The 23,073-nt window shown below is 38.9% G+C and overlaps 13 non-coding genes across 13 annotated transcripts; all 13 read right to left on the reverse strand.

The window, feature by feature from the left end:
- Positions 1 to 618: 618 nt before the first annotated feature.
- TRNAS-CGA lies at positions 619 to 700 on the reverse strand. The gene has a single exon. It is a non-coding gene; the product is annotated as a tRNA-Ser (tRNA).
- Positions 701 to 3,191: 2,491 nt separating this feature from the next.
- TRNAS-CGA lies at positions 3,192 to 3,273 on the reverse strand. Its single transcript has one exon. It is a non-coding gene; the product is annotated as a tRNA-Ser (tRNA).
- Positions 3,274 to 5,442: 2,169 nt separating this feature from the next.
- TRNAS-CGA lies at positions 5,443 to 5,525 on the reverse strand. The gene has a single exon. It is a non-coding gene; the product is annotated as a tRNA-Ser (tRNA).
- Positions 5,526 to 7,676: 2,151 nt separating this feature from the next.
- Positions 7,677 to 7,758, reverse strand: TRNAS-UGA. The gene has a single exon. It is a non-coding gene; the product is annotated as a tRNA-Ser (tRNA).
- Positions 7,759 to 9,830: 2,072 nt separating this feature from the next.
- Positions 9,831 to 9,912, reverse strand: TRNAS-CGA. The gene has a single exon. It is a non-coding gene; the product is annotated as a tRNA-Ser (tRNA).
- A 2,487-nt stretch (positions 9,913 to 12,399) lies between these two features.
- TRNAS-CGA lies at positions 12,400 to 12,481 on the reverse strand. The gene has a single exon. It is a non-coding gene; the product is annotated as a tRNA-Ser (tRNA).
- A 2,234-nt stretch (positions 12,482 to 14,715) lies between these two features.
- Positions 14,716 to 14,797, reverse strand: TRNAS-CGA. Its single transcript has one exon. It is a non-coding gene; the product is annotated as a tRNA-Ser (tRNA).
- An 82-nt stretch (positions 14,798 to 14,879) lies between these two features.
- On the reverse strand, positions 14,880 to 14,952 carry TRNAK-CUU. Its single transcript has one exon. It is a non-coding gene; the product is annotated as a tRNA-Lys (tRNA).
- A 1,988-nt stretch (positions 14,953 to 16,940) lies between these two features.
- Positions 16,941 to 17,022, reverse strand: TRNAS-UGA. Its single transcript has one exon. It is a non-coding gene; the product is annotated as a tRNA-Ser (tRNA).
- An 84-nt stretch (positions 17,023 to 17,106) lies between these two features.
- Positions 17,107 to 17,179, reverse strand: TRNAK-CUU. The gene has a single exon. It is a non-coding gene; the product is annotated as a tRNA-Lys (tRNA).
- Positions 17,180 to 19,060: 1,881 nt separating this feature from the next.
- Positions 19,061 to 19,142, reverse strand: TRNAS-CGA. Its single transcript has one exon. It is a non-coding gene; the product is annotated as a tRNA-Ser (tRNA).
- Positions 19,143 to 21,199: 2,057 nt separating this feature from the next.
- On the reverse strand, positions 21,200 to 21,281 carry TRNAS-CGA. The gene has a single exon. It is a non-coding gene; the product is annotated as a tRNA-Ser (tRNA).
- An 82-nt stretch (positions 21,282 to 21,363) lies between these two features.
- Positions 21,364 to 21,436, reverse strand: TRNAK-CUU. Its single transcript has one exon. It is a non-coding gene; the product is annotated as a tRNA-Lys (tRNA).
- Between the last annotated feature and the right edge of the window lie 1,637 nt (positions 21,437 to 23,073).

The raw sequence follows: 23,073 nt of genomic DNA on the forward strand, positions 1-23,073 counted from the left end.
CACAAAAGAAGTTATACTTCAAAAATAAGTAAAACACTGACCAGAAAATTACCTTCTATCCTCGCAGACGATTGCCAAAGCTGGACGCCGCTACTCGCCTCACAGATATATAGCTAACGGTGGTCTCGCTAAAGCTCGCTGCCGTTGTCTCGCATCGTAGATGGTCATTGAAACTTGAAGTCATTGTCTCGCCACTACCGCTACTCGCCTCATAGATATATAGCTAATGGTGGTCTCGCATCGTAGATGGTCGTTGAAGCTTGAAGTCGCTGTCTCACCACTGTCGATGTCTAACATTGCAATTGGTGTACGAAGCTCCCCGCGCAGATAGATGCCGAAGCTGGACGCCGCTACTCGCCTCACAGATATATAACTAACGGGGGTCTCGCTAAAGCTCGCTGCCGTTGTGCCTCACAGATATATGGCTAACGGTGGTCTCGCTAAAGCTGGACGCCACTACTCGCCTCACAGATATATAGCTCGCTAAAGCTGGCTGCTGTTGTGTCGCCACAGGCGATGGTCTACGAAGCTCGACGCCATGTCAGCCAATAAAACGCGTCACCAGCAAGAAAGCCCAATAGTTGACATATTGACAAGTGAATGTGCTCAATAAATATACGTCAATAGCAGGATTCGAACCTGCGCAGGCAAAGCCCAATAGATTTCGAGTCTATCTCCTTAACCACTCGGACATATTGACAAGTTGACAGTCATGCTAAGATGATTGTAATAGATACATCAAAGACAAACTGAAAGAAAAAACAACTGGCAACAGAAAAAAACTGCCCACCGTAGGGCTCGTACCCACGACCACAAAGTTAAGAGCCTTGCGCTCTACCAACTGAGCTAGACGAGCTTGTTGATAATTTGCCACAAATACTATAAATAATCCGTAATCATAGAAAAGTCTACACTGATCTTCCATTTAAAAAGGTGAGTGGAAAACCCATTATTTGTTTGGGGGCGCGTATTGCATAAGTCTTCCATTAAACTATTGACTACATCACATCAGTCCATCGCTCATTACCCATGCGGATTGACTTCCAGACACGGAGACTTAGTAAAATTTAGACATCTTAATTATGAGTAACAATTAAAACGAGCTCTTGGTTAAAGTTCAGGATTTTATTTTTATATATCATATAGATTACAATAGGAATTGTATTAAACAATTTTATTATATTAGAATACGAATTTTATCCTAGAATTATAGTACGAATCGAAAACTAGAAAAAAAATATATTTTTATAAGAAAGAGAGATGTTTTCGGAATCGGGTGGGAGGTGAAAGATTGGGATTTTGTTTTTATATATAATATAGATATAGATTATAATAGGAATTGTATTACACTATTTTATAATATTAAAATAGGAATTTTTAAGCCCGCACGGGTTTAGCTCAATGGTTTAGTGGGTAATATTTGGGAGAAAAAACCAAGGTTCAATCCTCAGACAGCGGTAGTGTGGGAATTATGTCTAAAGTGGGCAGATTCCATTTATTAGAAAGAGAGATTTTTTTAGGAATTTGGCCAGAAGTTAAAGTGTTGGATTTTGTTTTTTATATGTAGTGTAGATTAGAATAGGAATTGTATTACACAATTTTATTATATTAGTCCACCGTTAACTTGAGACCAAAGTAGTCAATCCTTTATATTTATACGTGAAGTATAATATTATGAGAAAAAAATAATTTTATGGTTATACACGCACACACACACACAAACAAACACACACACCCACATACATTTTTATGGTTATATTCGCAATTATGACAATCTTGGTGAGGGGGGAAAAAAAACATTATAACATTAATTTAACAGGTGAACGAAAGCCTAATGATTATAATGAATGAAAAGTCCAGCTTGGTTAGGGGTTGGGGGTTGGGGGTTGGTGGGTGGGTAGGGGGGGTGGCAAAGCCTCTTATAATTAATAGGTGGTTGCACCCCTGGAGGGAAACAATAAAAAATGAAGAATTACAATTTTTTAAAGTCACTCATCCATTGAATTAATTATTTAACAATGAAAAGCAAAAGAATAGTGTAAAAAATATTATTCAAACTGGAGGAAATTTTCATATGCTGGCATAATATGCAGAAAATTAACCATAATACCTCCAGGAGATACATCAACATAAAGAAACCAAGTTCAGTTTTGGACTCACAAAAGAAGTTATACTTCAAAAATAAGTAAAACACTGAGCAGAAAATTACCTTCTATCCTCGCAGACGGTTGCCAAAGCTGGACGCCGCTACTCGCCTCACAGATATATAGCTAACGGTGGTCTCGCTAAAGCTCGCTGCCGTTGTCTCGCATCATAGATGGTCGTTGAAACTTGAAGTCAATGTCTCGCCACTGCCGCTACTCGCCTCACAGATATATAGCTAATGGTGGTCTCGCATCGTAGATGGTCGTTGAAGCTTGAAGTCGCTGTCTCACCACTGCCGATGTCTAACATTGCAATTGGTGTACGAAGCTCCCCGCGCAGATAGATGCCGAAGCTGGACGCCGCTACTCGCCTCACAGATATATAGCTAACTGGGGTCTCGCTAAAGCTCGCTGCCGTTGTAGCCTCACAGATATATGGCTAACGGTGGTCTCGCTAAAGCTGGACGCCACTACTCGCCTCACAGATATATAGCTCGCTAAAGCTGGCTGCTAGTTCCCCGCGCAGATAGATGCCGAAGCTGGACGCCGCTACTCGCCTCATAGATATATAGCTAACGGGGGTCTCGCTAAAGCTCGCTGCCGTTGTTGCCTCACAGATATATGGGTAACGGTGGTCTCGCTAAAGCTGGACGCCACTACTCGCCTCACAGATATATAGCTCGCTAAAGCTGGCTGCTGTTGTCCCCGCGCAGATAGATGCCGAAGCTGGACGCCGCTACTCGCCTCATAGATATATAGCTAACGGGGGTCTCGCTAAAGCTCGCTGCCGTTGTTGCCTCACAGATATATGGGTAACGGTGGTCTCGCTAAAGCTGGACGCCACTACTCGCCTCACAGATATATAGCTCGCTAAAGCTGGCTGCTGTTGTCTCGCCACAGGCGATGGCCTCACAGATATATAGCTCGCTAAAGCTGGCTGCTGTTGTCTCGCCACAAGGCGATGGTCTACGAAGCTCGACGCCATGTCAGCCAATAAAATGCGTCACCAGCAGGAAAGCCCAATAGTTGACACAATGAATAAATTAACGTCAACAACAGGATTCGAACCTACGCAGGCAAAGCCCAATAAATTTCGAGTCTATCTCCTTAACCACTCGGAAATATTGACAAGTTGACACTCATGCTAAGATGATTGTAATAGATACATCAAAGACAAACTGAAGGGAAAAACAACTGGAAACAGCAAAAAATTGCCCAACGTGGGGCTCGAACCCACGACCACAAGGTTAAGAGCCTTGCGCTCTACTAACTGAGCTAGACAAGCTTGTTGATAATTAGCCACAAATACTATAAATAATCCGTAATCATAGAAAAGTCTACACTGATCTTCAATTTAAAAAGGTGAGTGGAAAACCCATTATTTGTTTTGGGGCACGTATTGAATAAGTCTTCCATTAAACTATTGACTCCATCACATCAGTCCATCGCTCATTACCCATGCGGATTGACTTCCAAACACGGAGACTTTGTAAAATTTAGACATCTTAATTATAAGTAACAATTAAAACGAGGTCATGGTTAAAGTTCAGGATTTTATTTTATATATAGTATTATAGATTACAATAGGAATTGTATTAAACAATTTTATAATATTTGAATACCAATTTTAATCTAGAATTATAGTACGAATAGTAAACTAGAAAATATATTTTTATAAGAAAGAGAGATTTTTTGGGAATCGGGTGGGAGGTGAAAGATTGGGATTTTGTTTTTATATATAATATAGATATAGATTATAATAGGAATTGTAGTACACTATTTTATAATATTAAAATAGGAATTTTTAAGCCCGCACGGGTTTAGCTCAATGGTTTAGTGGGTAATATTTAGGAGAAAAAACCAAGGTTCAATCCTCAGACAGCGGTAGTGTTGGAATTATGTCCAAAGTGGGCAGATTCCATTCATTAGAAAGAGAGATTTTTTTAGGAATTTGGCCAGAAGTTAAAGTTTTGGATTTTGTAAAAGAGATTTTTTTAGGAATTTGGCCAGAAGTTAAAGTTTTGGATTTTGTTTTTATATGTAGTGTAGATTAGAATAGGAATTGTATTACACTATTTTATTATATTAGTCCACCGTTAACTTGAGACCAAAGTAGTCAATCCTTTATATTTATACGTGAAGTATAATATTATGAGAAAAAAATAATTTTATGGTTATACACACACACACACACAAACAAACACACACACACACAAACAAACACACACACACACATACATTTTATGGTTATATTCGCAATTATGACAATCTTGGTGAGGGGGGAAAAAAAAACATTATAACATTAATTTAACAGTGTGAACGAAAGCCTAATGATTATAATGAATGAAAAGTCCAGCTTGGTTAGGGGTTGGGGGTTGGGGGTTGGTGGGTGGGTAGGGGGGGTGGCAAAGCCTCTTATAATTAATAGGTGGTTGCACCCCTGGAGGGAAACAATAAAAAATGAAGAATTACAATTTTTAAAAGTCACTCATCCATTGATATTAATTATTTAACAATTGAAAAGCAAAAGAATAGTGTAAAAAATATTATTCAAACTGGAGGAAATTTTCATATGCTGGCATAATATGCAGAAAATTAACCATAATACCTCCAGGAGATACATCAACATAAAGAAACCAAGTTCAGTTTTGGACTCACAAAAGAAGTTATACTTCAAAAATAAGTAAAACACTGAGCAGAAAATTACCTTCTATCCTCGCAGACGGTTGCCAAAGCTGGACGCCGCTACTCGCCTCACAGATATATAGCTAACGGTGGTCTCGCTAAAGCTCGCTGCCGTTGTCTCGCATCATAGATGGTCCGTTGAAACTTGAAGTCAATGTCTCGCCACTGCCGCTACTCGCCTCACAGATATATAGCTAATGGTGGTCTCGCATCGTAGATGGTCGTTGCAAGCTTGAAGTCGGTCTCACCACTGCCGATGTCTAACATTGCAATTGGTGTACGAAGCTCCCCGCGCAGATAGATGCCGAAGCTGGACGCCGCTACTCGCCTTCAAAGATATATAGCTAACTGCGGTCTCGCTAAAGCTCGCTGCCGTTGTAGCCTCACAGATATATGGCTAACGGTGGTCTCGCTAAAGCTGGACGCCCACTAACTCGCCTTCATCACAGATATATAGCCGTTCGCACTACCCCCACATAAGCTCGCGCTGCTGATTGTCTCGCCACAGGCGATGGTCTACGAAGCTCGACGCCATGTCAGCCAATAAAATGCGTCACCAGCAGGAAAGCCCAATAGTTGACATATTGACAAGTGAATGTGCTCAATAAATATACGTCAACAGCAAGATTCGAACTTGCGCAGGCAAAGCCCAATAGATTTCGAGTCTATCTCCTTAACCACTCGGACATTATTGACAAGTTGACACTCATGCTAAGATGATTGTAATAGATACATCAAAGACAAACTGAAAGGCAAAAACAACTAGGCAACAAGCGAAAACTACCCACCGTGGGGCTCGAACCCACGACCACAAGGTTTAAGAGCCTTGCGCTCTACCAACTGAGCTAGACGAGCTTGTTGATAATTAGCCACAAATACTATAAATAATCCGTAATCATAGAAAAGTCTACATCTGATCTTCCATTTAAAAAGGTGAGTGGAAAACCATTATTTGTTTGGGGGCGCGTATTGCATAAGTCTTCCATTAATACTATTGACTCCATCACATCAGTCCATCCGCTCATTACCCATGCGGATTGACTTCCAGACACGGAGACTTAGTAAAATTTAGACATCTTAATTATGAGTAACAATTAAAACGACCTCTATGGTTAAAGTTCAGGATTTTATTTTTATATATAGTATAGATTACAATAGGAATTGTATTAAACAATTTTATTAATATTAGAATACGAATTTTAATCCTAGAATTATAGTACGAATAGTAAACTAGAAAAATATATTTTTATTAAGAAAGAGAGATTTTTTCGGAATCGGGTGGGAGGTGAAAGATTGGGATTTTGTTTTTATATATAATATAGATATTGATTATAATAGGAATTGTATTACACTATTTTATAATATTAAAATAGGAATTTTTAAGCCCGCACGGGTTTAGCTCAATGGTTTAGTGGGTAATATTTGGGAGAAAAAACCAAGGTTCAATCCTCAGACAGCGGTAGTGTGGGAATTATGTGCAAAGTGGGCAGATTCCTTTTATTAGAAAGAGAGATTTTTTTAGGAATTTGGCCGGAAAGTTAAAGTTTTGGATTTTGTTTTTATATGTAGTGTAGATTAGAATAGGAATTGTATTACACTATTTTATTATATTAGTCCACCGTTAACTTGAGACAAAAGTAGTCAACCGTTTATATTTATACGTGAAGTATAATATTATGAGAAAAAAATAATTTTATGGTTATACACACACACACACAAACAAACACACACACACACATACAATTTTATGGTTATATTCGCAATTATGACAATGCTTGGTGAGGGGGGCAAAAAAAAACATTATAATATTAATTTAACAGGTGAACGAAAGCCTAATGATTATAATCAATGAAAAGTCCAGCTTGGTTAGGGGTTGGGGGTTGGGGGTTGGTGGGTGAGTAGGGGGGGGGGGTGGCAAAGCCTCTTATAATTAATAGGTGGTTGCACCCCTGGAGGGAAACAATACAAAATGAAGAATTATAATTTTTAAAGTCACTCATCCATTGTATTAATTATTTAACAATGAAAAGCAAACGAATAGTGTAAAAAATATTATTCAAACTGGAGGAAATTTTCACATGCTGGCATAATATGAAGAAAATTAACCATAATACCTCCAGGAGATACATCAACATAAAGAAACCAAGTTCAGTTTTGGACTCACAAAAGAAGTTATACTTCAAAAATAAGTAAAACACTGACCAGAAAATTACTTTCTATCCTCGCAGACGGTTGTCAAAGCTGGACGCCGCTACTCGCCTCACAGATATATAGCTAACGGTGGTCTCGCTAAAGCTCGTTGCCGTTGTCTCGCATCGTAGATGGTCGTTGAAATTTGAAGTCAATGTCTCGTCACTACCGCTACTCGCCTCACTGATATATAGCTAATGGTGGTCTCGATAAAGCTCGCTGTCGTTGTCTCGCATCGTAGATGGTCGTTGAAGCTTGAAGTCGCTGTCTCACCATTGCAGATGTCTAACATTGCAATTGGTCTACGGAGCTCCCCTCGCAGATGGTTGCCGAAGCTGGACGGTGTACGAAGCTCCCCACGCAGATGGTTGCCGAAACTGGACGCCGCTACTCGCCTCACAGATATATAGCTAATAGGGGTCTCGCTAAAGCTCTCTGCCGTTGTAGCCTCACAGATATATGGCTTAATGGTGGTCTCGCTAAAGCTGGACGCCACTACTCGCCTCACAGATATATAACTTGCTAAAGCGGGCTGCCGTTGTCTAGCCACAGGCGATGGTCTACGAAGCTCGACGCCCTGTCAGCCAATAAAATGCGTCACCTGCAGGAAAGCCCAATAGTTGACATATTAACAAGTGAATATGCACAATAAATATACGTCAACAGCAGGATTCAAACCTGCGCAGGCAAAGCCCAATAGATTTCAAGTCTATCTCCTTAACCACTCGGACATACTGACAAGTTGACACTCATGCTAAGATGATTGTAATAGATACATCAAAGACAAACTGAAAGGAAAAACAAACCGGCAACAGCAAAAAACTGCCCACTGTGGGGCTCAAACCCACGACCACAAGGTTAAGAGCCTTGCGCTCTACCAACTGAGCTAGACGGACTTGTTGATAATTAGCCAGAAATACTATAAATAATCCGTAATCATAGAAAAGTCTACACTGATCTTCCATTTAAAAAGGTGAGTGGAAAACCCATTATTTGTTTGGGGGCGCGTATTGAATAAGTCTTCCATTAAACTATTGACTCCATCACATCAGTCCATCGCTCATTACCCATGCGGATTGACTTCCAAACACGGAGACTTAGTAAAAGTTAGACATCTTAATTATGAGTAACAATTAAAACGAGGTCATGGTTAAAGTTCAGGATTTTATTTTTATATATAGTATAGATTACAATAGGAATTGTATTAAACAATTTTATAATATTAGAATAAGAATTTGAATCTAGAATTATAGTACGAATAGAAGACTAGAAAAAAATATATTTTTATTAGAAAGAGAAATTTTTTCGGAATCGGGCGGGAGCTGAAAGATTGGGATTTTGTTTTTATATATAATATAGATATAGATTATAATAGGAATTGTATTACACTATTTTATAATATTAAAATAGGAATTTTTAAGCCCGCACGGGTTTAGCTCAATGGTTTAGTGGGTAATATTTGGGAGAAAAAACCAAGGTTCAATCCTCAGACAGCGGTAGTGTGAGAATTATGTCCAAAGTGGGCAGATTCCTTTTATTAGAATGAGAGATTTTTTTAGGAATATGGCCGGAAGTTAAAGTTTTGGATTTTGTTTTGTATGTAGTGTAGATTAGAATAGGAATTGTATTACAATATTTTATTATATTAGTCTACCGTTAACTTGAGACTAAAGTAGTCAATCGTTTATATTTATACGTGAAGTATAATATTATGAGAAAAAAATAATTTTATGGTTATACACACACACACACAAACAAACACACACACACACACACATACAATTTTATGGTTATATTCGCAATTATGACAATGCTTGGTGAGGGGGGAAAAAAAACATTAAAATATTAATTTAACAGGTGAACGAAAGCCTAATGATTATAATGAATGAAAAGTCCAGCTTGGTTAGGGGTTGGGGGTTGGGGGTTGGTGGGTGGGTAGGGGGGTGGCAAAGCCTCTTATAATTAATAGGTGGTTGCACCCCTGGAGGGAAACAATACAAAATGAAGAATTATAATTTTTAAAGTCACTCATCCATTGCATTAATTATTTAACAATGAAAAGCAAAAGAATAGTGTAAAAAATATTATTCAAACTGGAGGAAATTTTCATATGTTGGCATAATATGCAGAAAATTAACCATAATACCTCCAGTAGATACATCAACATAAAGAAACCAAGTTCAGTTTTGGACTCACAAAAGAAGTTATACTTCAAAAATAAGTAAAACACTGACCAGAAAATTACCTTCTATCCTCGCAGACGATTGCCAAAGCTGGACGCCGCTACTCGCCTCACAGATATATAGCTAACGGTGGTCTCGCTAAAGCTCGCTGCCGTTGTCTCGCATCGTAGATGGTCATTGAAACTTGAAGTCATTGTCTCGCCACTACCGCTACTCGCCTCATAGATATATAGCTAATGGTGGTCTCGCATCGTAGATGGTCGTTGAAGCTTGAAGTCGCTGTCTCACCACTGTCGATGTCTAACATTGCAATTGGTGTACGAAGCTCCCCGCGCAGATAGATGCCGAAGCTGGACGCCGCTACTCGCCTCACAGATATATAACTAACGGGGGTCTCGCTAAAGCTCGCTGCCGTTGTGCCTCACAGATATATGGCTAACGGTGGTCTCGCTAAAGCTGGACGCCACTACTCGCCTCACAGATATATAGCTCGCTAAAGCTGGCTGCTGTTGTGTCGCCACAGGCGATGGTCTACGAAGCTCGACGCCATGTCAGCCAATAAAACGCGTCACCAGCAAGAAAGCCCAATAGTTGACATATTGACAAGTGAATGTGCTCAATAAATATACGTCAATAGCAGGATTCGAACCTGCGCAGGCAAAGCCCAATAGATTTCGAGTCTATCTCCTTAACCACTCGGACATATTGACAAGTTGACAGTCATGCTAAGATGATTGTAATAGATACATCAAAGACAAACTGAAAGAAAAAACAACTGGCAACAGAAAAAAACTGCCCACCGTAGGGCTCGTACCCACGACCACAAAGTTAAGAGCCTTGCGCTCTACCAACTGAGCTAGACGAGCTTGTTGATAATTTGCCACAAATACTATAAATAATCCGTAATCATAGAAAAGTCTACACTGATCTTCCATTTAAAAAGGTGAGTGGAAAACCCATTATTTGTTTGGGGGCGCGTATTGCATAAGTCTTCCATTAAACTATTGACTACATCACATCAGTCCATCGCTCATTACCCATGCGGATTGACTTCCAGACACGGAGACTTAGTAAAATTTAGACATCTTAATTATGAGTAACAATTAAAACGAGCTCTTGGTTAAAGTTCAGGATTTTATTTTTATATATCATATAGATTACAATAGGAATTGTATTAAACAATTTTATTATATTAGAATACGAATTTTATCCTAGAATTATAGTACGAATCGAAAACTAGAAAAAAAATATATTTTTATAAGAAAGAGAGATGTTTTCGGAATCGGGTGGGAGGTGAAAGATTGGGATTTTGTTTTTATATATAATATAGATATAGATTATAATAGGAATTGTATTACACTATTTTATAATATTAAAATAGGAATTTTTAAGCCCGCACGGGTTTAGCTCAATGGTTTAGTGGGTAATATTTGGGAGAAAAAACCAAGGTTCAATCCTCAGACAGCGGTAGTGTGGGAATTATGTCTAAAGTGGGCAGATTCCATTTATTAGAAAGAGAGATTTTTTTAGGAATTTGGCCAGAAGTTAAAGTGTTGGATTTTGTTTTTATATGTAGTGTAGATTAGAATAGGAATTGTATTACACAATTTTATTATATTAGTCCACCGTTAACTTGAGACCAAAGTAGTCAATCCTTTATATTTATACGTGAAGTATAATATTATGAGAAAAAAATAATTTTATGGTTATACACGCACACACACACACAAACAAACACACACACCCACATACATTTTTATGGTTATATTCGCAATTATGACAATCTTGGTGAGGGGGAAAAAAAACATTATAACATTAATTTAACAGGTGAACGAAAGCCTAATGATTATAATGAATGAAAAGTCCAGCTTGGTTAGGGGTTGGGGGTTGGGGGTTGGTGGGTGGGTAGGGGGGGTGGCAAAGCCTCTTATAATTAATAGGTGGTTGCACCCCTGGAGGGAAACAATAAAAAATGAAGAATTACAATTTTTAAAGTCACTCATCCATTGAATTAATTATTTAACAATGAAAAGCAAAAGAATAGTGTAAAAAATATTATTCAAACTGGAGGAAATTTTCATATGCTGGCATAATATGCAGAAAATTAACCATAATACCTCCAGGAGATACATCAACATAAAGAAACCAAGTTCAGTTTTGGACTCACAAAAGAAGTTATACTTCAAAAATAAGTAAAACACTGAGCAGAAAATTACCTTCTATCCTCGCAGACGGTTGCCAAAGCTGGACGCCGCTACTCGCCTCACAGATATATAGCTAACGGTGGTCTCGCTAAAGCTCGCTGCCGTTGTCTCGCATCATAGATGGTCGTTGAAACTTGAAGTCAATGTCTCGCCACTGCCGCTACTCGCCTCACAGATATATAGCTAATGGTGGTCTCGCATCGTAGATGGTCGTTGAAGCTTGAAGTCGCTGTCTCACCACTGCCGATGTCTAACATTGCAATTGGTGTACGAAGCTCCCCGCGCAGATAGATGCCGAAGCTGGACGCCGCTACTCGCCTCACAGATATATAGCTAACTGGGGTCTCGCTAAAGCTCGCTGCCGTTGTAGCCTCACAGATATATGGCTAACGGTGGTCTCGCTAAAGCTGGACGCCACTACTCGCCTCACAGATATATAGCTCGCTAAAGCTGGCTGCTAGTTCCCCGCGCAGATAGATGCCGAAGCTGGACGCCGCTACTCGCCTCATAGATATATAGCTAACGGGGGTCTCGCTAAAGCTCGCTGCCGTTGTTGCCTCACAGATATATGGGTAACGGTGGTCTCGCTAAAGCTGGACGCCACTACTCGCCTCACAGATATATAGCTCGCTAAAGCTGGCTGCTGTTGTCCCCGCGCAGATAGATGCCGAAGCTGGACGCCGCTACTCGCCTCATAGATATATAGCTAACGGGGGTCTCGCTAAAGCTCGCTGCCGTTGTTGCCTCACAGATATATGGGTAACGGTGGTCTCGCTAAAGCTGGACGCCACTACTCGCCTCACAGATATATAGCTCGCTAAAGCTGGCTGCTGTTGTCTCGCCACAGGCGATGGCCTCACAGATATATAGCTCGCTAAAGCTGGCTGCTGTTGTCTCGCCACAGGCGATGGTCTACGAAGCTCGACGCCATGTCAGCCAATAAAATGCGTCACCAGCAGGAAAGCCCAATAGTTGACACAATGAATAAATTAACGTCAACAACAGGATTCGAACCTACGCAGGCAAAGCCCAATAAATTTCGAGTCTATCTCCTTAACCACTCGGAAATATTGACAAGTTGACACTCATGCTAAGATGATTGTAATAGATACATCAAAGACAAACTGAAGGGAAAAACAACTGGAAACAGCAAAAAATTGCCCAACGTGGGGCTCGAACCCACGACCACAAGGTTAAGAGCCTTGCGCTCTACTAACTGAGCTAGACAAGCTTGTTGATAATTAGCCACAAATACTATAAATAATCCGTAATCATAGAAAAGTCTACACTGATCTTCAATTTAAAAAGGTGAGTGGAAAACCCATTATTTGTTTTGGGGCACGTATTGAATAAGTCTTCCATTAAACTATTGACTCCATCACATCAGTCCATCGCTCATTACCCATGCGGATTGACTTCCAAACACGGAGACTTTGTAAAATTTAGACATCTTAATTATAAGTAACAATTAAAACGAGGTCATGGTTAAAGTTCAGGATTTTATTTTTATATATAGTATTATAGATTACAATAGGAATTGTATTAAACAATTTTATAATATTTGAATACCAATTTTAATCTAGAATTATAGTACGAATAGTAAACTAGAAAAATATATTTTTATAAGAAAGAGAGATTTTTTGGGAATCGGGTGGGAGGTGAAAGATTGGGATTTTGTTTTTATATATAATATAGATATAGATTATAATAGGAATTGTAGTACACTATTTTATAATATTAAAATAGGAATTTTTAAGCCCGCACGGGTTTAGCTCAATGGTTTAGTGGGTAATATTTAGGAGAAAAAACCAAGGTTCAATCCTCAGACAGCGGTAGTGTTGGAATTATGTCCAAAGTGGGCAGATTCCATTCATTAGAAAGAGAGATTTTTTTAGGAATTTGGCCAGAAGTTAAAGTTTTGGATTTTGTAAAAGAGATTTTTTTAGGAATTTGGCCAGAAGTTAAAGTTTTGGATTTTGTTTTTATATGTAGTGTAGATTAGAATAGGAATTGTATTACACTATTTTATTATATTAGTCCACCGTTAACTTGAGACCAAAGTAGTCAATCCTTTATATTTATACGTGAAGTATAATATTATGAGAAAAAAATAATTTTATGGTTATACACACACACACACACAAACAAACACACACACACACAAACAAACACACACACACACATACATTTTTATGGTTATATTCGCAATTATGACAATCTTGGTGAGGGGGGAAAAAAAACATTATAACATTAATTTAACAGGTGAACGAAAGCCTAATGATTATAATGAATGAAAAGTCCAGCTTGGTTAGGGGTTGGGGGTTGGGGGTTGGTGGGTGGGTAGGGGGGGTGGCAAAGCCTCTTATAATTAATAGGTGGTTGCACCCCTGGAGGGAAACAATAAAAAATGAAGAATTACAATTTTTAAAGTCACTCATCCATTGAATTAATTATTTAACAATGAAAAGCAAAAGAATAGTGTAAAAAATATTATTCAAACTGGAGGAAATTTTCATATGCTGGCATAATATGCAGAAAATTAACCATAATACCTCCAGGAGATACATCAACATAAAGAAACCAAGTTCAGTTTTGGACTCACAAAAGAAGTTATACTTCAAAAATAAGTAAAACACTGAGCAGAAAATTACCTTCTATCCTCGCAGACGGTTGCCAAAGCTGGACGCCGCTACTCGCCTCACAGATATATAGCTAACGGTGGTCTCGCTAAAGCTCGCTGCCGTTGTCTCGCATCATAGATGGTCGTTGAAACTTGAAGTCAATGTCTCGCCACTGCCGCTACTCGCCTCACAGATATATAGCTAATGGTGGTCTCGCATCGTAGATGGTCGCTGTCTCACCACTGCCGATGTCTAACATTGCAATTGGTGTACGAAGCTCCCCGCGCAGATAGATGCCGAAGCTGGACGCCGCTACTCGCCTCACAGATATATAGCTAACTGCGGTCTCGCTAAAGCTCGCTGCCGTTGTAGCCTCACAGATATATGGCTAACGGTGGTCTCGCTAAAGCTGGACGCCGCTACTCGCCTCACAGATATATAGCTAACTGGGGTCTCGCTAAAGCTCGCTGCCGTTGTAGCCTCACAGATATATGGCTAACGGTGGTCTCGCTAAAGCTGGACGCCACTACTCGCCTCACAGATATATAGCTCGCTAAAGCTGGCTGCTATTGTCTCGCCACAGGCGATGGTCTACGAAGCTCGACGCCATGTCAGCCAATAAAATGCGTCACCAGCAGGAAAGCCCAATAGTTGACATATTGACAAGTGAATGTGCTCAATAAATATACGTCAACAGCAAGATTCGAACTTGCGCAGGCAAAGCCCAATAGATTTCGAGTCTATCTCCTTAACCACTCGGACATATTGACAAGTTGACACTCATGCTAAGATGATTGTAATAGATACATCAAAGACAAACTGAAAGGAAAAACAACTAGCAACAGCGAAAACTACCCACCGTGGGGCTCGAACCCACGACCACAAGGTTAAGAGCCTTGCGCTCTACCAACTGAGCTAGACGAGCTTGTTGATAATTAGCCACAAATACTATAAATAATCCGTAATCATAGAAAAGTCTACTCTGATCTTCCATTTAAAAAGGTGAGTGGAAAACCCATTATTTGTTTGGGGGCGCGTATTGCATAAGTCTTCCATTAATCTATTGACTCCATCACATCAGTCCATCGCTCATTACCCATGCGGATTGACTTCCAAACACGGAGACTTAGTAAAATTTAGACATCTTAATTATGAGTAACAATTAAAACGAGGTCATGGTTAAAGTTCAGGATTTTATTTTTATATATAGTATAGATTACAATAGGAATTGTATTAAACAATTTTATAATATTAGAATACGAATTTTAACCTAGAATTATAGTACGAATAGAAAACTAGAAAAAAATATATTTTTATAAGAAAGAGAGATGTTTTCGGAATCGGGTGGGAGGTGAAAGATTGGGATTTTGTTTTTATATATAATATAGATATAGATTATAATAGGAATTGTATTACACTATTTTATAATATTAAAATAGGAATTTTTAAGCCCGCACGGGTTTAGCTCAATGGTTTAGTGGGTAATATTTGGGAGAAAAAACCAAGGTTCAATCCTCAGACAGCGGTAGTGTGAGAATTATGTCCAAAGTGGGCAGATTCCTTTTATTAGAAAGAGAGATTTTTTTAGGAATTTGGCCGGAAGTTAAAGTTTTGGATTTTGTTTTTATATGTAGTGTAGATTAGAATAGGAATTGTATTACACTATTTTATTATATTAGTCCACCGTTAACTTGAGACAAAAGTAGTCAACCGTTTATATTTATACGTGAAGTATAATATTATGAGAAAAAAATAATTTTATGGTTATACACACACACACACAAACAAACACACACTCACACACATACAATTTTATGGTTATATTCGCAATTATGACAATGCTTGGTGAGGGGGGCAAAAAAAAAACATTACAATATTAATTTAATAGGTGAACGAAAGCCTAATGATTATAATCAATGAAAAGTCCAGCTTGGTTAGGGGTTGGGGGTTGGGGGTTGGTGGGTGAGTAGGGGGGGGGTGGCAAAGCCTCTTATAATTAATAGGTGGTTGCACCCCTGGAGGGAAACAATACAAAATGAAGAATTATAATTTTTAAAGTCACTCATCCATTCTATTAATTATTTAACAATGAAAAGCAAACGAATAGTGTAAAAAATATTATTCAAACTGGAGGAAATTTTCACATGCTGGCATAATATGAAGAAAATTAACCATAATACCTCCAGGAGATACATCAACATAAAGAAACCAAGTTCAGTTTTGGACTCACAAAAGAAGTTATACTTCAAAAATAAGTAAAACACTGACCAGAAAATTACTTTCTATCCTCGCAGACGGTTGTCAAAGCTGGACGCCGCTACTCGCCTCACAGATATATAGCTAACGGTGGTCTCGCTAAAGCTCGTTGCCGTTGTCTCGCATCGTAGATGGTCGTTGAAATTTGAAGTCAATGTCTCGTCACAACCGCTACTCGCCTCACAGATATATAGCTAATGGTGGTCTCGATAAAGCTCGCTGTCGTTGTCTCGCATCGTAGATGGTCGTTGAAGCTTGAAGTCGCTGTCTCACCACTGCAGATGTCTAACATTGCAATTGGTCTACGAAGCTCCCCTCGCAGATGGTTGCCGAAGCTGGACGGTGTACGAAGCTCCCCACGCAGATGGTTGCCGAAACTGGACGCTGCTACTCACCTCACAGATATATAGCTAATAGGGGTCTCGCTAAAGCTCTCTGCCGTTGTAGCCTCACAGATATATGGCTTAATGGTGGTCTCGCTAAAGCTGGACGCCACTACTCGCCTCACAGATATATAACTTGCTAAAGCGGGCTGCCGTTGTCTAGCCACAGGCGATGGTCTACGAAGCTCGACGCCCTGTCAGCCAATAAAATGCGTCACCTGCAGGAAAGCCCAATAGTTGACATATTAACAAGTGAATATGCACAATAAATATACGTCAACAGCAGGATTCGAACCTGCGCAGGCAAAGCCCAATAGATTTCAAGTCTATCTCCTTAACCACTCGGACATACTGACAAGTTGACACTCATGCTAAGATGATTGTAATAGATATATCAAAGACAAACTGAAAGGAAAAACAAACCGGCAACAGCAAAAAACTGCCCACTGTGGGGCTCAAACCCACGACCACAAGGTTAAGAGCCTTGCGCTCTACCAACTGAGCTAGACGGGCTTGTTGATAATTAGCCAGAAATACTATAAATAATCCGTAATCATAGAAAAGTCTATACTGATCTTCCATTTAAAAAGGTGAGTGGAAAACCCATTATTTGTTTGGGGGCGCGTATTGAATAAGTCTTCCATTAAACTATTGACTCCATCACATCAGTCCATCGCTCATTACCCATGCGGATTGACTTCCAAACACGGAGACTTAGTAAAAGTTAGACATCTTAATTATGAGTAACAATTAAAACGAGGTCATGGTTAAAGTTCAGGATTTTATTTTTATATATAGTATAGATTACAATAGGAATTGTATTAAACAATTTTATAATATTAGAATAAGAATTTGAATCTAGAATTATAGTACGAATAGAAGACTAGAAAAAAATATATTTTTATTAGAAAGAGAAATTTTTTCGGAATCGGGCGGGAGCTGAAAGATTGGGATTTTGTTTTTATATATAATATAGATATAGATTATAATAGGAATTGTATTACACTATTTTATAATATTAAAATAAGAATTTTTAAGCCCGCACGGGTTTAGCTCAATGGTTTAGTGGGTAATATTTTGGAGAAAAAACCAAGGTTCAATCCTCAGACAGCGGTAGTGTGAGAATTATGTCCAAAGTGGGCAGATTCCTTTTATTAGAATGAGAGATTTTTTTAGGAATATGGCCGGAAGTTAAAGTTTTGGATTTTGTTTTGTATGTAGTGTAGATTAGAATAGGAATTGTATTACAATATTTTATTATATTAGTCTACCGTTAACTTGAGACTAAAGTAGTCAATCGTTTATATTTATACGTGAAGTATAATATTATGAGAAAAAAATAATTTTATGGTTATACACACACACACACATACAATTTTATGGTTATATTCGCAATTATGACAATGCTTGGTGAGGGGGGAAAAAAAACATTAAAATATTAATTTAACAGGTGAACGAAAGCCTAATGATTATAATGAATGAAAAGTCCAGCTTGGTTAGGGGTTGGGGGTTGGGGGTTGGTGGGTGGGTAGGGGGGGGGTGGCAAAGCCTCTTATAATTAATAGGTGGTTGCACCCCGGGAGGGAAACAATACAAAATGAAGAATTATAATTTTTAAAGTCACTCATCCATTGCATTAATTATTTAACAATGAAAAGCAAAAGAATAGTGTAAAAAATATTATTCAAACTGGAGGAAATTTTCATATGCTGGCATAATATGCAGAAAATTAACCATAATACCTCCAGTAGATACATCAACATAAAGAAACCAAGTTCAGTTTTGGACTCACAAAAGAAGTTATACATCAAAAATAAGTAAAACACTGAGCAGAAAATTACCTTCTATCCTCGCAGACGGTTGCCAAAGCTGGACGCCGCTACTCGCCTCACAGATATATAGCTAACGGTGGTCTCGCTAAAGCTCGCTGCCGTTGTCTCGCATCGTAGATGGTCGTTGAAACTTGAAGTCAATGTCTCGCCACTACCGCTACTCGCCTCACAGATATATAGCTAATGGTGGTCTCGCATCGTAGATGGTCGTTGAAGCTTGAAGTCGCTGTCTCACCACTGCCGATGTCTAACATTGCAATTGGTGTACGAAGCTCCCCGCGCGACGCCGCTACTCGCCTCACAGATATATAGCTAACGGGGGTCTCGCTAAAGCTCGCTGCCGTTGTGCCTCACAGATATATGTCTAACGGTGGTCTCGCTTAAGCTGGACGCCACTACTCGCCTCACAGATATATAGCTCGCTAAAGCTGGCTGCTGTTGTGTCGCCACAGGCGATGGTCTACGAAGCTCGACGCCATGTCAGCCAATAAAACGCGTCACCAGCAAGAAAGCCCACAATAGTTGACATATTGACAAGTGAATGTGCTCAATAAAGCAAGAAAGCCCACAATAGGATTCGAACCTGCGCAGGCAAAGCCCAATAGATTTCGAGTCTATCTCCTTAACCACTCGGACATATTGACAAGTTGACAGTCATGCTAAGATGATTGTAATAGATACATCAAAGACAAACTGAAAGGAAAAACAACTGGCAACAGAAAAAAACTGCCCACCGTAGGGCTCGTACCCACGACCACAAAGTTAAGAGCCTTGCGCTCTACCAACTGAGCTAGACGGGCTTGTTGATAATTTGCCACAAATACTATAAATAATCCGTAATCATAGAAAAGTCTACACTGATCTTCCATTTAAAAAGGTGAGTGGAAAACCCATTATTTGTTTGGGGGCGCGTATTGCATAAGTCTTCCATTAAACTATTGACTACATCACATCAGTCCATCGCTCATTACCCATGCGGATTGACTTCCAGACACGGAGACTTAGTAAAATTTAGACATCTTAATTATGAGTAAAAATTAAAACGAGCTCTTGGTTAAAGTTCAGGATTTTATTTTTATATATCATATAGATTACAATAGGAATTGTATTAAACAATTTTATTATATTAGAATACGAATTTTATCCTAGAATTATAGTACGAATCGAAAACTAGAAAAAAATATATTTTTATAAGAAAGAGATATGTTTTCGGAATCGGGTGGGAGGTGAAAGATTGGGATTTTGTTTTTATATATAATATAGATATAGATTATAATAGGAATTGTATTACACTATTTTATAATATTAAAATAGGAATTTTTAACCCCGCACGGGTTTAGCTCAATGGTTTAGTGGGTAATATTTGGGAGAAAAAACAAAGGTTCAATCCTCAGACAGTGGTAGTGTGGGAATTATGTCTAAAGTCGGCAGATTCCATTTATTAGAAAGAGAGATTTTTTTAGGAATTTGGCCAGAAGTTAAAGTGTTGGATTTTGTTTTTATATGTAGTGTAGATTAGAATAGGAATTGTATTACACTATTTTATTATATTAGTCCACCGTTAACTTGAGACCAAAGTAGTCAATCCTTTATATTTATACGTGAAGTATAATATTATGAGAAAAAAATAATTTTATGGTTATACACACACACACACACACAAACAAACACACACACACACATACATTTTTATGGTTATATTCGCAATTATGACAATCTTGGTGAGGGGGGAAAAAAAACATTATAACATTAATTTAACAGGTGAACGAAAGCCTAATGATTATAATGAATGAAAAGTCCAGCTTGGTTAGGGGTTGGGGGTTGAGGGTTGGTGGGTGGGTAGGGGGGGTGGCAAAGCCTCTTATAATTAATAGGTGGTTGCACCCCTGGAGGGAAACAATAAAAAATGAAGAATTACAATTTTTAAAGTCACTCATCCATTGAATTAATTATTTAACAATGAAAAGCAAAAGAATAGTGTAAAAAATATTATTCAAACTGGAAGAAATTTTCATATGCTGGCATAATATGCAGAAAATTAACCATAATACCTCCAGGAGATACATCAACATAAAGAAACCAAGTTCAGTTTTGGACTCACAAAAGAAGTTATACTTCAAAAATAAGTAAAACACTGAGCAGAAAATTACCTTCTATCCTCGCAGACGGTTGCCAAAGGTGGACGCCGCTACTCGCCTCACAGATATATAGCTAACGGTGGTCTCGCTAAAGCTCGCTGCCGTTGTCTCGCATCATAGATGGTCGTTGAAACTTGAAGTCAATGTCTCGCCACTGCCGCTACTCGCCTCACAGATATATAGCTAATGGTGGTCTCGCATCGTAGATGGTCGCTGTCTCACCACTGCCAATGTCTAACATTGCAATTGGTGTACGAAGCTCCCCGCGCAGATAGATGCCGAAGCTGGACGCCGCTACTCGCCTCACAGATATATAGCTAACTGGGGTCTCGCTAAAGCTCGCTGCCGTTGTAGCCTCACAGATATATGGCTAACGGTGGTCTCGCTAAAGCTGGACGCCACTACTCGCCTCACAGATATATAGCTCGCTAAAGCTGGCTGCTGTTGTCTCACCACAGGCGATGGTCTACGAAGCTCGACGCCATGTCAGCCAATAAAATGCGTCACCAGCAGGAAAGCCCAATAGTTGACATATTGTTAAGTGAATGTGCTCAATAAATATACGTCAACAGCAGGATTCGAACCTGCGCAGGCAAAGCCCAATAGATTTCGAGTCTATCTCCTTAACCACTCGGACATATTGACAAGTTGACACTCATGCTAAGATGATTGTAATAGATACATCAAAGACAAACTGAAAGGAAAAACAACTGGCAACAGCGAAAACTACCCACCGTGGGGCTCGAACCCACGACCACAAGGTTAAGAGCCTTGCGCTCTACCAACTGAGCTAGACGAGCTTGTTGATAATTAGCCACAAATACTATAAATAATCCGTAATCATAGAAAAGTCTACTCTGATCTTCCATTTAAAAAGGTGAGTGGAAAACCCATTATTTGTTTGGGGGCGCGTATTGCATAAGTCTTCCATTAATCTATTGACTCTATCACATCAGTCCATCGCTCATTACCCATGCGGATTGACTTCCAAACACGGAGACTTAGTGAAATTTAGACATCTTAATTATGAGTAACAATTAAAACGAGGTCATGGTTAAAGTTCAGGATTTTATTTTTATATATAGTATAGATTACAATAGGAATTGTATTAAACAATTTTATAATATTAGAATACGAATTTTAACCTAGAATTATAGTACGAATAGAAAACTAGAAAAAAATATATTTTTATAAGAAAGAGAGATGTTTTCGGAATCGGGTGGGAGGTGAAAGATTGGGATTTTGTTTTTATATATAATATAGATATAGATTATAATAGGAATTGTATTACACTATTTTATAATATTAAAATAGGAATTTTTAAGCCCGCACGGGTTTAGCTCAATGGTTTAGTGGGTAATATTTGGGAGAAAAAACCAAGGTTCAATCCTCAGACAGCGGTAGTGTGGGAATTATGTCTAAAGTGGGCAGATTCCATTTATTAGAAAGAGAGATTTTTTTAGGAATTTGGCCAGAAGTTAAAGTTTTGGATTTTGTTTTTATATGTAGTGTAGATTAGAATAGGAATTGTATTACACACACACACACACACACACACACACACACACCCACATACATTTTTATGGTTATATTCGCAATTATGACAATCTTGGTGAGGGGGGAAAAAAAACATTATAACATTAATTTAACAGGTGAACGAAAGCCTAATGATTATAATGAATGAAAAGTCCAGCTTGGTTAGGGGTTGGTGGGTGGGTAGGGGGGGTGGCAAAGCCTCTTATAATTAATAGGTGGTTGCACCCCTGGAGGGAAACAATAAAAAATGAAGAATTATAATTTTTAAAGTCACTCATCCATTGTATTAATTATTTAACAATGAAAAGCAAAAGAATAGTGTAAAAAATATTATTCAAACTTGAGGAAATTTTCATATGCTGGCATAATATGCAGAAAATTAACCATAATACCTCCAGGAGATACATCAACATAAAGAAACCAAGTTCAGTTTTGGACTCACAAAAGAAGTTATACTTCAAAAATAAGTAAAACACTGAGCAGAAAATTACCTTCTATCCTCGCAGACGGTTGCCAAAGCTGGACGCCGCTACTCGCCTCACAGATATATAGCTAACGGTGGTCTCGCTAAAGCTCGCTGCCGTTGTCTCGCATCATAGATGGTCGTTGAAACTTGAAGTCAATGTCTCTCCACTGCCGCTACTCGCCTCACAGATATATAGCTAATGGTGGTCTCGCATCGTAGATGGTCGTTGAAGCTTGAAGTCGCTGTCTCACCACTGCCGATGTCTAACATTGCAATTGGTGTACGAAGCTCCCCGCGCAGATAGATGCCGAAGCTGGACGCCGCTACTCGCCTCACAGATATATAGCTAACGGGGGTCTCGCTAAAGCTCGCTGCCGTTGTTACCTCACTCATATATGGCTAAGGGTGGTCTCGCTAAAGCTGGACGCCACTACT

Source organism: Ipomoea nil, unplaced genomic scaffold (assembly GCF_001879475.1).
Source record: "Ipomoea nil cultivar Tokyo-kokei standard unplaced genomic scaffold, Asagao_1.1 scaffold1250, whole genome shotgun sequence".
Classification (NCBI taxonomy): Eukaryota; Viridiplantae; Streptophyta; class Magnoliopsida; order Solanales; family Convolvulaceae; genus Ipomoea; species Ipomoea nil.